Consider the following 11986-nt stretch of genomic DNA (forward strand, 5'->3'; position numbering starts at 1 on the left):
AGTCTTTCTCGGTTGCTTTCGAGACAAAACATGTTTCGATCGATGTGGATACCTTAGAACTCATATTTAAGACATAAATATCATTTGATCGTGGTGATCGCATGACAACCATGTCCTCAGGAATAACATAACCTGGTTTCAAGATAAAACATTCTTTGTCAGTAAATATCGTAGTGTACTTTTTATCACAAATCTGTGACACACTCAATAAGTTATGATCAACTTTATCACAATAATTTACTTTCTCAAACGTAATGTGACCATTTGAAACTTCACCCTCTTGTGTGATCATGCCCACAGAATTCCCAGCAAACACTACATAACCCCCTTGAATATTTCTTACGTTGGTTAATAGGTCGAGATTCCCAGTGATATGACGAGAACGTCCGCTATCCATGATCCAGTTTTCACCAGAGATGGTCTTGGATGAATCCTACACAAAAAAAAAGTGATTAGTTCAAAAAGGCAGCCCATGCCTCAGTCTTGGGCACCTTTTGGTTTTCTCTTTGATCATTAACTTGAACAAATTTCAACTGTCGTTCAGCCACTTGTGAATAAGTTACCGGCTTCCTAGACTTTCGTCTTAAATAAGCTGCCTGAACAATGTTTGAATTCTTATTCTGACATATGGGTTCAGTTGGAACTAATTTTGGTTTAACTTGACCATGTGTCTCATTGACATGAAGAACCTTCCGAGGATTCACATTAGAGAACAAAATATGAGTATCATCAGCATACGACACAGGTCGTTTCAAAATCTCCTTGACCAATGGAATTGGCTTATAATGGTCCTTGATAAAAGGATGAAGATTCTGATGGTACTTCTGACTACAATCCCTCACAACATGACCAAGTTGACCACATAAGAAACAACTTCGCATGTCTACACGATGTTGTTGCGAGGTATTTGGAATGAATGACCCATAAGTTTGATGATGACTCACATTTTTAGTCATGCTCTTAGCAAACTCATCAAATAATTCAGATTTCTTCTTTAAGTAAAAATCTAAATTAGAACAGTTCGAAAAACTTTTTAGTGTATCTGTCCCAGTTGACTTCACAAAGTTAATTTTCTTAGCTTGTTTTAAAAGTTTTTTTGCCTTAGTCAATGGGTCGGATTGAACTGATGTTTTTTGCTTGAGCATACACACGTTCAAGTTCTTGAATTTTTGAAGTTTCATTGATAAAGACACTCTCAATAAGTTCAGGTTTGATAATACTTATTGGGATATCTTTTTCAATGAACATCGTATCCATTACTTTTAACTTAAAAACTCTAGAAGCAGATGGCTTAGAACTAGAAGGATTAATGAAACGCATTAAATCCTCATCAGAAATTTTCGGTTTTTCTGACTTCTTTGCCTTCACAGAGTTCACTTTCATCGGATTTTCCTTTTTCACTTAAGGTTTGTGTGAACCATACACTGCTTTCTCAAATTCGTGAGGCTCGCACAGAATATGATTAGAACTAGGAATGTTCTTATTCTTGTGTATAATCTCGGGTTCAAACACATCCTCAATAATCACTTTGTCAATATTTTCAACAAAGAACTTTTTACTTTCCACATGAGGTTTTTGAGGAGCAACTTGGGGTTTGACAATTTCAGGTTTAACCAATTTAGGTTTTTCAGAAATCACAGATTCTTTTTGAATCAAATCCTCTTCTTTTCTTGCAAAAGGATTAATTTTATAATCTTTATGAAAAGGTGGTGGAATTTTAACAAAACCAATACCTTTCTTGGAGTCCTTTTGTTTTCCAGAAACTTCGATAATTTCATTCAACAAAAATGAAGAATTTCGAAATTTACCCAACTTGTTCTTCAACTCAAGAACCTCATTCTCAAGCTCAGTTATCTTTGAACGATGTTTCAATATTTCTTGAAACTTTTGGTCATTAATGGTCATTTTCACAGATAATTCGGCTTTGAGATCATGGTTACTTGTCGACAATGCATCTATCTTTTCTCGAGATCTCATTTGAGACTCAAGAGTTTGTCGATAAGTATCCTTAAGAGAAGCAATTTCTCTTATTAGACTATCATTTTGATTTTTCAATGCTTCTAACTTAGATTTGTTAGATTCACAGTCAACACATGATGCTTTAACAGATGAAATAGCAGAAATAGAATTACTAACCTCGTTAATTTTGGCCATGCAAGCAAACATTGATTCAGAAGGCTTGTCGCAAGAGTCGTCAGAATCAGATCCAGAATCATTATCGGAAGACATCTCACTACCAGTTGCATCTTGACATTCTTTATGTAACCCAAACATAGCCAAATTTGCTTGAACATCATTGCATATTAACCGTTGTGACCAGTCGGTTCCATCTGCTAACATTGCTTGTGTTGTAGAAGAAGATGGTTTCTTTTCAGCATCACTTCCTCGTGGTGTAGAAGCATTTTGATTTTGACCACGAGAACCAGTGTATTCTTTCCTTGGTTTGTCATATTCCTTTGCGAAATACCCAAATTCTTGACAATTATAACACTTTACTTTTAATTTGTCAAAACCCAACTTCTTGTTTAAAGCTGGAAGATCTTTTCCAGTTCTCTACATGAATCTTATAACTTTACGGACGATCATATCCATGTTCCATTTTAAATCCATGATTTCTAGGTCATCTGGATTTATCTGATCATAGTCCTCATCTGTTAAATCACTTGTGGTAATCTTACTACTCACTAATTTTTCATATGAAGACATAAAAGCCGTCAGAAAAGCAAAGTTTTGCTCAGCTTCCTTCATATTAACACTAGGTGGTGTAGCAAATGGATTTGTATTAGTTGAACTTCCAGAACCACCCGAATTACCAGCAGGGTAGAAAAAAACTTTTGGATCATTAACCATAGTTAATTCGTTTTCACTTGCAGCATGAATAAAAAAAGCAGTGATTGGAGAGATCGTTGAACTAAGAGGCATACTTCCACCATAGAAAGCTGGATCTTGATTTTCTTTGGAGTATTTTTGACACTTAAGATCGTATTCTCTAGCTTCGATCTTTTGTAAAAATTCAAGTGCCGTCAAGTCTTCATTCACAAAATAGTCATTCTCTTTCAAAACCATTAGAAATGTTGAGTAAGAACATGGAAGCACACTTTTAATAGTGTCAATTTTATCCCTTTTAGAAATTTCCATTTTCATCTTGTCCATTTCAGTAATTAAATGACTAAATCTTGTAATCATCTCTTCAACTGTTTCTCCCTTCAATAGATTAAAGTTTCGAAACTGAAACTTGAGCATCACTTTCTTACTCTCAGCTGTGTTTCCCATACTTCTCATACGCAAATGTTTAAATAAAGACGCACATCTCTTGATACTACCAACTTGATGAAAAATATTTTCTGGTAATGCCATAGTCAGAGTAGAATAGGCTTTTATCTCGATTTCTAAAGCTTTCTTCTCTTCTTGTGAGAATTGAGAAATAGCTTTAGGAGTATACCCAATAGTGTCATCACCAATCATTGGTGCCACATAAACTTCATCAAGACAGTAAGAGCAATCAGGATGAACAGATCCCAAATGTGCACGAAACCGAGGTTCCCACTTGGCAAAGTCACTGAACTTCATCAATCTTGGACATTTAGAATGCGAACCTATCTCGGTATCAAGTTGCAACATCTGTTGCATCAACATGTTTTGAGACGCTAATGCATACATACAGGCCATCTTTGAAAATTTAAGTGTTTAACGAATTAAATAGTGAATTAGATTAACGAATCAGTGAACAGTTATAGCGAACTGTGAATAGTTATAGAGAAATGTGAACAGTTATAGCGAAATGTGAACAGTTATAGCGAACTGTGAACAGTTATAGCAAACTGGCACAGTGTAGCGAATCAAGTCTTAACAAAGTTAAGATTGAGAGTTAACAAATCACAAATAAGGTTAACGAATCAACCAAATGGCGAAACAGATAACGAATGAGATGAAAGTTTAGCGAATCACAAGTCAACTTAGCGAATCACAAGTCAACTTAACGAATTGACCAAACGAATCACAAAGGATTAGTTTAGCGAATTACAAAGGATTAGTTTAGCGAATCAGATGATAATCAGTAACGAATCGCCAAAATAAACTTAGCGAATCACTAAGAAATGCTTAGCGAATCAGCTACAGTGGATTAGCGAATCACACTATAGCGAATCAGGTTGTTACAACCGTTTGTAACAAACTCTGACACCTTATGCCACGTGGCAAAGGTTGTTAGGACACAAATTCCAAGAAGAACACTTGTCACACGAATCGGTTAATCTAGTTAACGAACTAGATAACACGAACCAATAACTCACACGAATTGGCTAACGAACTAGGTAGCGAAGTAGCAAAATTGATAACGAATCACAGATAAACATATAGTGAATCACCATACAGATGATAGCGAATTACGTTCATCTTCAAACATTCAAAGTAATTTTCCAGAATTATGAACATCAAACTTCGAAACCCAGAAACTCAGAAATATGCAAATCTGTAATACTTTCTCATTACTCAACCAAAACACACAATCAACCTATCAAAATCCTCGTAATCACCTCGCGATTTCAACACCACAATCCTCGTAATCGATTATTCCCGATAACCAATCCGAATTGACCAAAACACACCCCTATTTCGGACTTAAACCGAATCCAAATCCAAAACACACAGATCCAATCCAAACCTCAATTCCTCTAATCCGAACCTCTACAATACCTTAAACAACACGAATTCAATTAAATTCGTCCATAATTCAACCAATTCAAACCAAAATCGATTCAAAACCAAACAAAACCGAAAACTAACAAAAAAAATAATTAAAACACCAAATCAAGTGAAATGAGCACCAACAGCTCTGATACCACTTGTTGGATCCCAATTCGATTCGTATCAATAACAATTAACAGATCTTAAATCTGTATCTATACAATCAATACGTTTACGGATCTATCTCTTAATTACCATCGATTCAGTGTTATAAATATGTGTATATATTATCAATATGTTATCAGTATAATATTAGGTGAAGCTTGAGAGAGAGTTTCGACATCAATTCGTTAATTAACTCAAAAACTTCTCAAAACTTACATTAAAAGTGAACAGTAGTTCACTATATATAGAGGGTAATCTGGTTCGCTAACATCCCCTAGCGAACAAGCTTCCCCTTCGTTACATAAATAATCATAGCGAAGTACCCCCTGATTCGTTAACATTCCCTAACGAATCAGGAGAGAATAAATTAATTGGCTAGTTCGCTAACATCCCCTAGAGAACTAGCCTTTAACTTAGCGAACTGATTAATAAATAAACTATTTTAAACATTTAAACATAAATAAAACATTAACGATAAATACAAAGACTCTAGACGCAAAACCGTGCACTAACAGTATATGTAGAATAGTATTGGTAAGAACCAAGTATCGATCCGTGGACACAAAGATTTCTAATAATAAATCGTTGTTTTACTTCAATCGGAGGTTTTAATCATTTTAGGGTTGATTTTTAAACTTTTTATAAAATATAAATACTTATATATATAATATATAGGTGACCGAGACAAGAGATTCTAAACGAGTTGTTCAATTATGCGAAGGTTACCATCTAAGATCAAGAATCCACTCCATTTTAGCATTGATAATTAAAATGTAGACATGTGATAAACTTGTCGTAGCAATATATGATAGATAGCTCCTTAATCCTTAAGTGAGCATCTTCGGCACTAAGGAGATGGTATGCGCATTTTAAAGTCCACCCTTTCCTAATGTCATACCATCTCAATGATATCGATTTGAGTTGACAAGTAGTTTCATAAAGTAGAAAGATTAGGATTGACTTCGATTTCTCAAATATCAATTCTAACAACTTTGGGTGGTTGCAGTTCATCACACAACCTCCCCTTGGTTGATTTATGTAGGTTATAATTACACATTCCGTTAACATATGGTTTCTTTAACTAATTTGATATCCTAAGCAAAGCCATTTTCGGATTACCAAGGTTTAGAAAAATACACCATAACTTATATCTCATCATTTCTAAGTACAATATAAGGATCCATGTTTTGATAATGTATCAAAGTATTTCTATCTTTCAAGAACATGAATCGATCATGAATGATTGCCAATGATATTGACAACCACCAACTTTGATTTAGTGATTTAAGATGGTGAAACATTTCTCATCAAAAGATAATTGTAATATAACCATGTACTTTACTAGACTACATCACATGTCTTGGTTAATTATCAAGTAAAACAAAGCTTCTTCATAGATTTTAGATGGTAAAAGGAGTTTAGCTCATAATGAGCATAGTGATAAACATTAAGATGATTGATAATAACAAATTCATGATTAAACTTGGAACAATCTAACCAAATGTAGATGAATCCTTCTTCTTAATGATGGTAATGATGGTTAATGATGATGATTAGTGGTGATGACCTCCAAACCTTCAAACTCTTCACTAGATCTTCAAAGTGAGTGTTAGTGTGTGTTTTTATAAGTGAAAACCGGAGAGAATTCTTTTCAAGGCACACCAAATGAGTGCAACATGAGCCACTATTTAAAGGCATTCTGGATGGTGAGGCACGGCCCCGTGCTTGATGAGCACGCCCCCGTGCATTTTTATAACATGTGCCAGATTTGTTTTGTCTTTTCTGTGACGTGGCCACGGCCCCAAGGTTGGTAGGCACGGCCCCGTGATTTTTATTGACATGTGCTCAATTCTTCTTTGTCTTTTCTGTGTTCTCGTCCACGGCCACGTGCATGATGAGCACGGCCCCGTACTTTTGCTTCCAGATTTTGTCTTTTCTTGTGTCAGAAGCATGGGGGCGTGTTTCTTTGTTTTCTTGTGTTTTCTTCTGTTTTTCTTCGTCTTTTTGCTTGTTTCTTCGTTTGAGGCTTGGTTTCACCTGAAATTATGTTTTATTATGATAAGTAGTCTTTATGCTATGTTATTAGATAGAAATTGTAGTTTTTAGAGATTATTTGATGCCGAAAAGATGTATATTTATATGTACATCTAACATCCCCACACTTGAACATTGCTTGTCCTCAAGAAATCCTCTTATAAATATCCTCTAAAAAACAGCAAATTTAGATCGTAGCTATCCCTTAAGTGAGCTTCAAGAAGACGAAACAAAATAACCAATCTTTATGTTAGTGATAAAAGAGAGAACTTTTGTTTTTATGAGTTTCCGTTTATGCAAAATGTCACGTTCTCACAATGTTCACTCACACTCGGTTTTATATCTGATCATACCTGTGATGTAAGTATGTGAACACTCTTAGCCAAAATGCAACCTGTGATAAATAAGCTTGTAACAAGTTCAAATCTCTACCTTTTTGAATGGTTGCATAGATCAGAAGGTAAAAAGGGGTTTTGGTTAAGTGTGAGTCGGAATTGGTATTTTGTAGCGGTTCAAGGGTTAATGGTAAATACAAATTCCACTGTTTGTTGGGAGTTTTGAGATGTCTTCGATGGTTAGCTCTTTTTTCTCCGAGAGTTTTTTTTTTTTTTTTAAGTACCTAATGACTCTTTTAAGGTCAGATCATCAAGACCAGTTTTATCGAGGATGTGGATCAATTCTTCCCCAATCCTGTTCTGAATATAACTTCTAACTCTAATGGATCGTTCGGCTTTAAGCCTAATAGCCCCCATCCTCATTAGTTCGGTATATTCATGCTGAGACTGAGTTTGACTTTTTCTACATCTTCCTTCATGGGACCAGTTTCCGCAACTTAAACATCGTTCATATCTTTTTGCTCTTCTCTTCATTGCGATTTTGGAAATTCCACAGAATGGTGGCCTTTGTTCGTTTTGGCGACACTTTTTCCTCACCTCATTGCTAAAGAGAAAGATTATCTCCCTAAGTTCTGGAGGCAAACTAGGTTTTGTGAAGTGTATGCAGCAAAGGAAATTGAAATCGAAAGAATGCATTTCCAGTTATTTAGGGTCTGCCGGTAAAAGACCAGTGTTGTATTTTACCGGTTATAATGGATAAAGTGATCGGGTTTTTTTTTTGGGGTTTTGTAATTTTGGTAATGGGTTTGATGTAATTGTGTAAATATTACCTTCTTACTTATACAACTCTTCGTTCGGTCTTGAAATGAATAATTGCGACAAGTTCTAAATCACATGAAACATATGACTCACTCAAAGCTTCCGAAAAAATATTTATACGGCATGAGGTTTATCTCACAGTAACGGAGGAATTGGGTATTAACGCCATATTTTGCATAAAATTATTCTCAATATTACAAAACTTTTTCTTACTTTTTCACTTTTAAATGATTGGTTATTTGCAAAAAACTTTCTTGGATTTCTTTTTAGGTTTAGAATAATCTTTGTCTGCTGTAAAAATATTTGATTTTTAGAGAATTTTTATAATTAGTTGGACAAACAATTGGTCAAGTAATTCCCCTCCCCACACTTGAATCTCACATTGTCCTCAATGTGACAAGATTCATGAAAATATAAAAATTCTAATTTATGGGTAAAATGGAGAGTTACTTCCCTACGGGTTAACGAAATTTTGACAGAGCGTCCCCTGTTTTTCGTCTGTTTTCCTGTTTTTGTACCTGTGCAAAATAAAACTGCAAACATCCGCAAACAACCAAGCATAAACTGCTGAAAATTGGGTATGGAATCATCCATCCCTTGCCCTTTCGAGCTAAATTAGTACCTAGCATAATGTCTTTGGCACTCATGGCCATAATAGTATCCAAACCAACATAAACACAAATAAACAAGTACGATGATAAGTAAATTGTTCAAAACACACATAATAATAAGTTCATAAAATACTACCATCCATGCCCATGCCCATGCCCACCTACCTGTGCCGTCAGTCATCAGTTACCCGTGTCCGGGTCAAACGGTCCCCACTGCCTGTCCATGCGATAGCCCAATCGTTCAATCTTTCGCCTCGTTGTTTCATACTGTGCTGCTCGCTGTGCATCGGAGGCAGCCATTTGCTCGTTGATCCTGTTAAATGAGGCGGTAGTGTTAGTTGAGAATTGATCGATTAGTCCATATATACCCTCCAAAGAGTATCGGCTATCATGTGATGAACTGGGGCCGGCCCCTGATGAAGATGGGCCTCCTGTCTGATGGTAAGTACGGCGGCGGTGTTGTCTGGGTGGTGACTGTCGTCTCTCATGCACATCCTGTCTCATCATCTCTGACGGGTCTTCTGGGTCCCAAACCTGGTTGTTCTTATCACAAAATCTCCACACACCCAGGCTGATTTGCTGAACCATCTGCATCCTCTCATTGTAATCAAGGTTGAGAGCTATCGAGTCTAGGCTTGGAGTTCCTTCTGTTTCTGCACCATAGGCCTTGTAGAGATTGTAGATCCAGGGACCACCAAAGATCGGGGTATTTCCTCGGGCAGTGGCATTTGTCATGAAAAGCTTGCAAAATAGCATAGTGATATTGCATGGTATTTCGTTTTTCATGCAGTACAATGTCCAAATATCCTTTAGGTTGACAACCCCTTCGCTCTAACCTCTAGCTGTGACGGTATGACTCAGCAGACGGTGGATGTACCTCATCAGTGGGTCGCACAGTGTTGTTCTCTTTGAAACGCTCGGCCTATACCTTGATGTTCCATAACTCAACTGTTCCCAAGCCTCTTCCCTTATGGCACCTGCTTCAGCTTCATCATCGTCACCCTCATCTGTAAAGGTTGTTTTAGACTCGAACCAGATATCTGTGTCATTTTCTTCGACCGTGTAAATACCCAAATCGATTCCCAGTTGAGTGACAGAGGTTGTATGCCAAACACCCCCACATCGGAACTCTATTGCCTTGGTATCCCACATGTCAAACTTTTTCTTCTTCATGTTGAATGAGGCTAGGAATTCTTTTGTAAGTTCTGTCACTGAATCCCCCGTTTGGCTAAAAACCTGTCTCCAAGGTCCCGTCACAATGTTCTGATAGCGGTTCCATTGGTTAACTTGTCTGAGGGTTTCTTCGCATGCATGGAAGTGAGCTTCAGGATATTTGTTGTTGAGGTAAGTTAATCTTTCGTTTGCCAATCGGTCATTTGTCTTTCGGTTTCCGAAGACTAGGAATGCATGAAACTCTTCCTCATACTCTACCATCTGCAATTTAAACTTAAATTAGTCCAAACTCATGAAAAATTTTCAATTTAATGAAACAGAAGGAAAAACACGACGGCATGCTTTCAGGAGCACGGTACCATGCTGCTGCTTCTGGTTCAACTCCTTTGATGTTTGACTTTTGGTTGACCACGGCTCGTGTTGTTTTGTGCACGGCTTATGTTTTTAATACCGATTTATAACTTACTTAGACTCGAACCCTCGTTTCTAACCGGTTATGTGAATTGGGTTTAATGGTTTTTCGGGTATTTATTCTAACACCCAAAACCCGAATTGTTTCTTTCAATTAACCCTAACCATCAAACATTCAACAATCTATTCATCATAATCAAGCATAATAACTCATACCCTTTTTCGGGTTTTGACCCAATTTGGTCGATTTGAACAACTTTAGGGTTAATCTAAACCTAGAATGACGAATCTGAGTAATGCACTTGTTAAATTAACATACCTTAGGTTTAGGATTGAAGATTAGATGAAGAAATTTGCAAAATGGTTGAAGGTCGGCGGTTCTTGGTTTAGAATGCAGTGAAATTAGGGTTGGATGTGTTAGATAGTTATTTTATCAAAGTTAAAACTCGTAACTGCCCTGACACCAAAAACACGACCCCGTGCTTTTGGAGCACGGTACCGTGCTGCTTAATGCAGACATTACTGTTTTGTTTATTTTGTCGAGCTGGTTTGCTTTTAACTGGTTTTTATTTTCTGTTTATGTTGATATTAAAAATCCTAAATTTCATTAAAACATAAAATTAAAGACATAATTTAAAGATAGATAAAATGAAAAGTACAACAACAACTCTCGGATCCTAACACATAGTACTAGCGGGAACAACTTCAACATGAAACAAAGTCAGAACTTCGGCCACCACCCCCAAACAAGTCCTGCATGTGTGGTGGTGCTCGTTTAGCTTCCAAAAGTTCGCCAAGATTTTTGTTGAGCGTGACGAGTTCTCGGTTGAGAAAGTTAAGTTTGGAAGTCACATCTTTGTGGTGGCCATCCACAACATGGAAGTTCTCGAACCTAAGCACGTCGACTTTGTTAATCAACTTGACTACTCGAGCCTCAGTTTGCATGTTGCTTTCAACTTGGTCTCTTACGATGCATTGGAGTCTCATGATTTGTTCCTCAAGGAAGGAAGATTCATGTTGTTTCCCCTTCTTCACTGGCTTCCATTCAACCCGTTTTCCTTCCATTTAGGTAGTTTTTGTTTGGTGTGAATGGAATAGTGAATTTATGCATGCATTATATAGAGACTGGAAAGTTGAACCCGCACCGTGTTTATTGGAGCACGGCCCCGTGCTGCTAGAATAATAAATGTTTCTGAGTCAGAGAATTGTACGGAGTCAGCGCGTATCATGCTGAAGATTCTGGGGTGACCACGGCCTCGTGCTTAGGAAAGCACGGCCCGTGCTTTTTGTCACAGTGTATTTCTTTTTTAGTTTTCAACATGATTCACGATCCGGATTTTTAGAATGACGTTTATTATAATAATTTGGAAGTTTGGTCATCTAAAGATTACTTTTCATTAAATAAAGATCCTAGAATAGTTACGGGAAAAGCCCGGGTTTCCTAAGAAAAGAAAATAATCGGGTTAAGCCCGAAGTCCTAACACATTGTGCTTAATGCACTTTTTAACATATAAAAACATAAAATTAAGTTTCCTAGAGCTCTCCGAAAGGCTCTCCTCCTCCGAACGGTCCTGGTGGTGGAAAATACGTGAAACCGAGAACTTGAAACTGGAGTTTCTCGTTGATGTCTCGGAGTTCCATTTTCATGTTTTCCACTGATTCGGTGAGTTGCACGAGACGCATCTCTGCGAGGACATTCATTTCGGTGAGTTCTCTCACGATTTCAGTTTCAAGAGAAGCTCGGTTTTGGAA

The sequence above is a fragment of the Bidens hawaiensis genome, unplaced genomic scaffold, assembly GCF_021521415.1.
Source record: "Bidens hawaiensis isolate Kalapana, Puna unplaced genomic scaffold, B.hawaiensis_p1.1 tig00014784_1, whole genome shotgun sequence".
Taxonomy (NCBI): Eukaryota; Viridiplantae; Streptophyta; class Magnoliopsida; order Asterales; family Asteraceae; genus Bidens; species Bidens hawaiensis.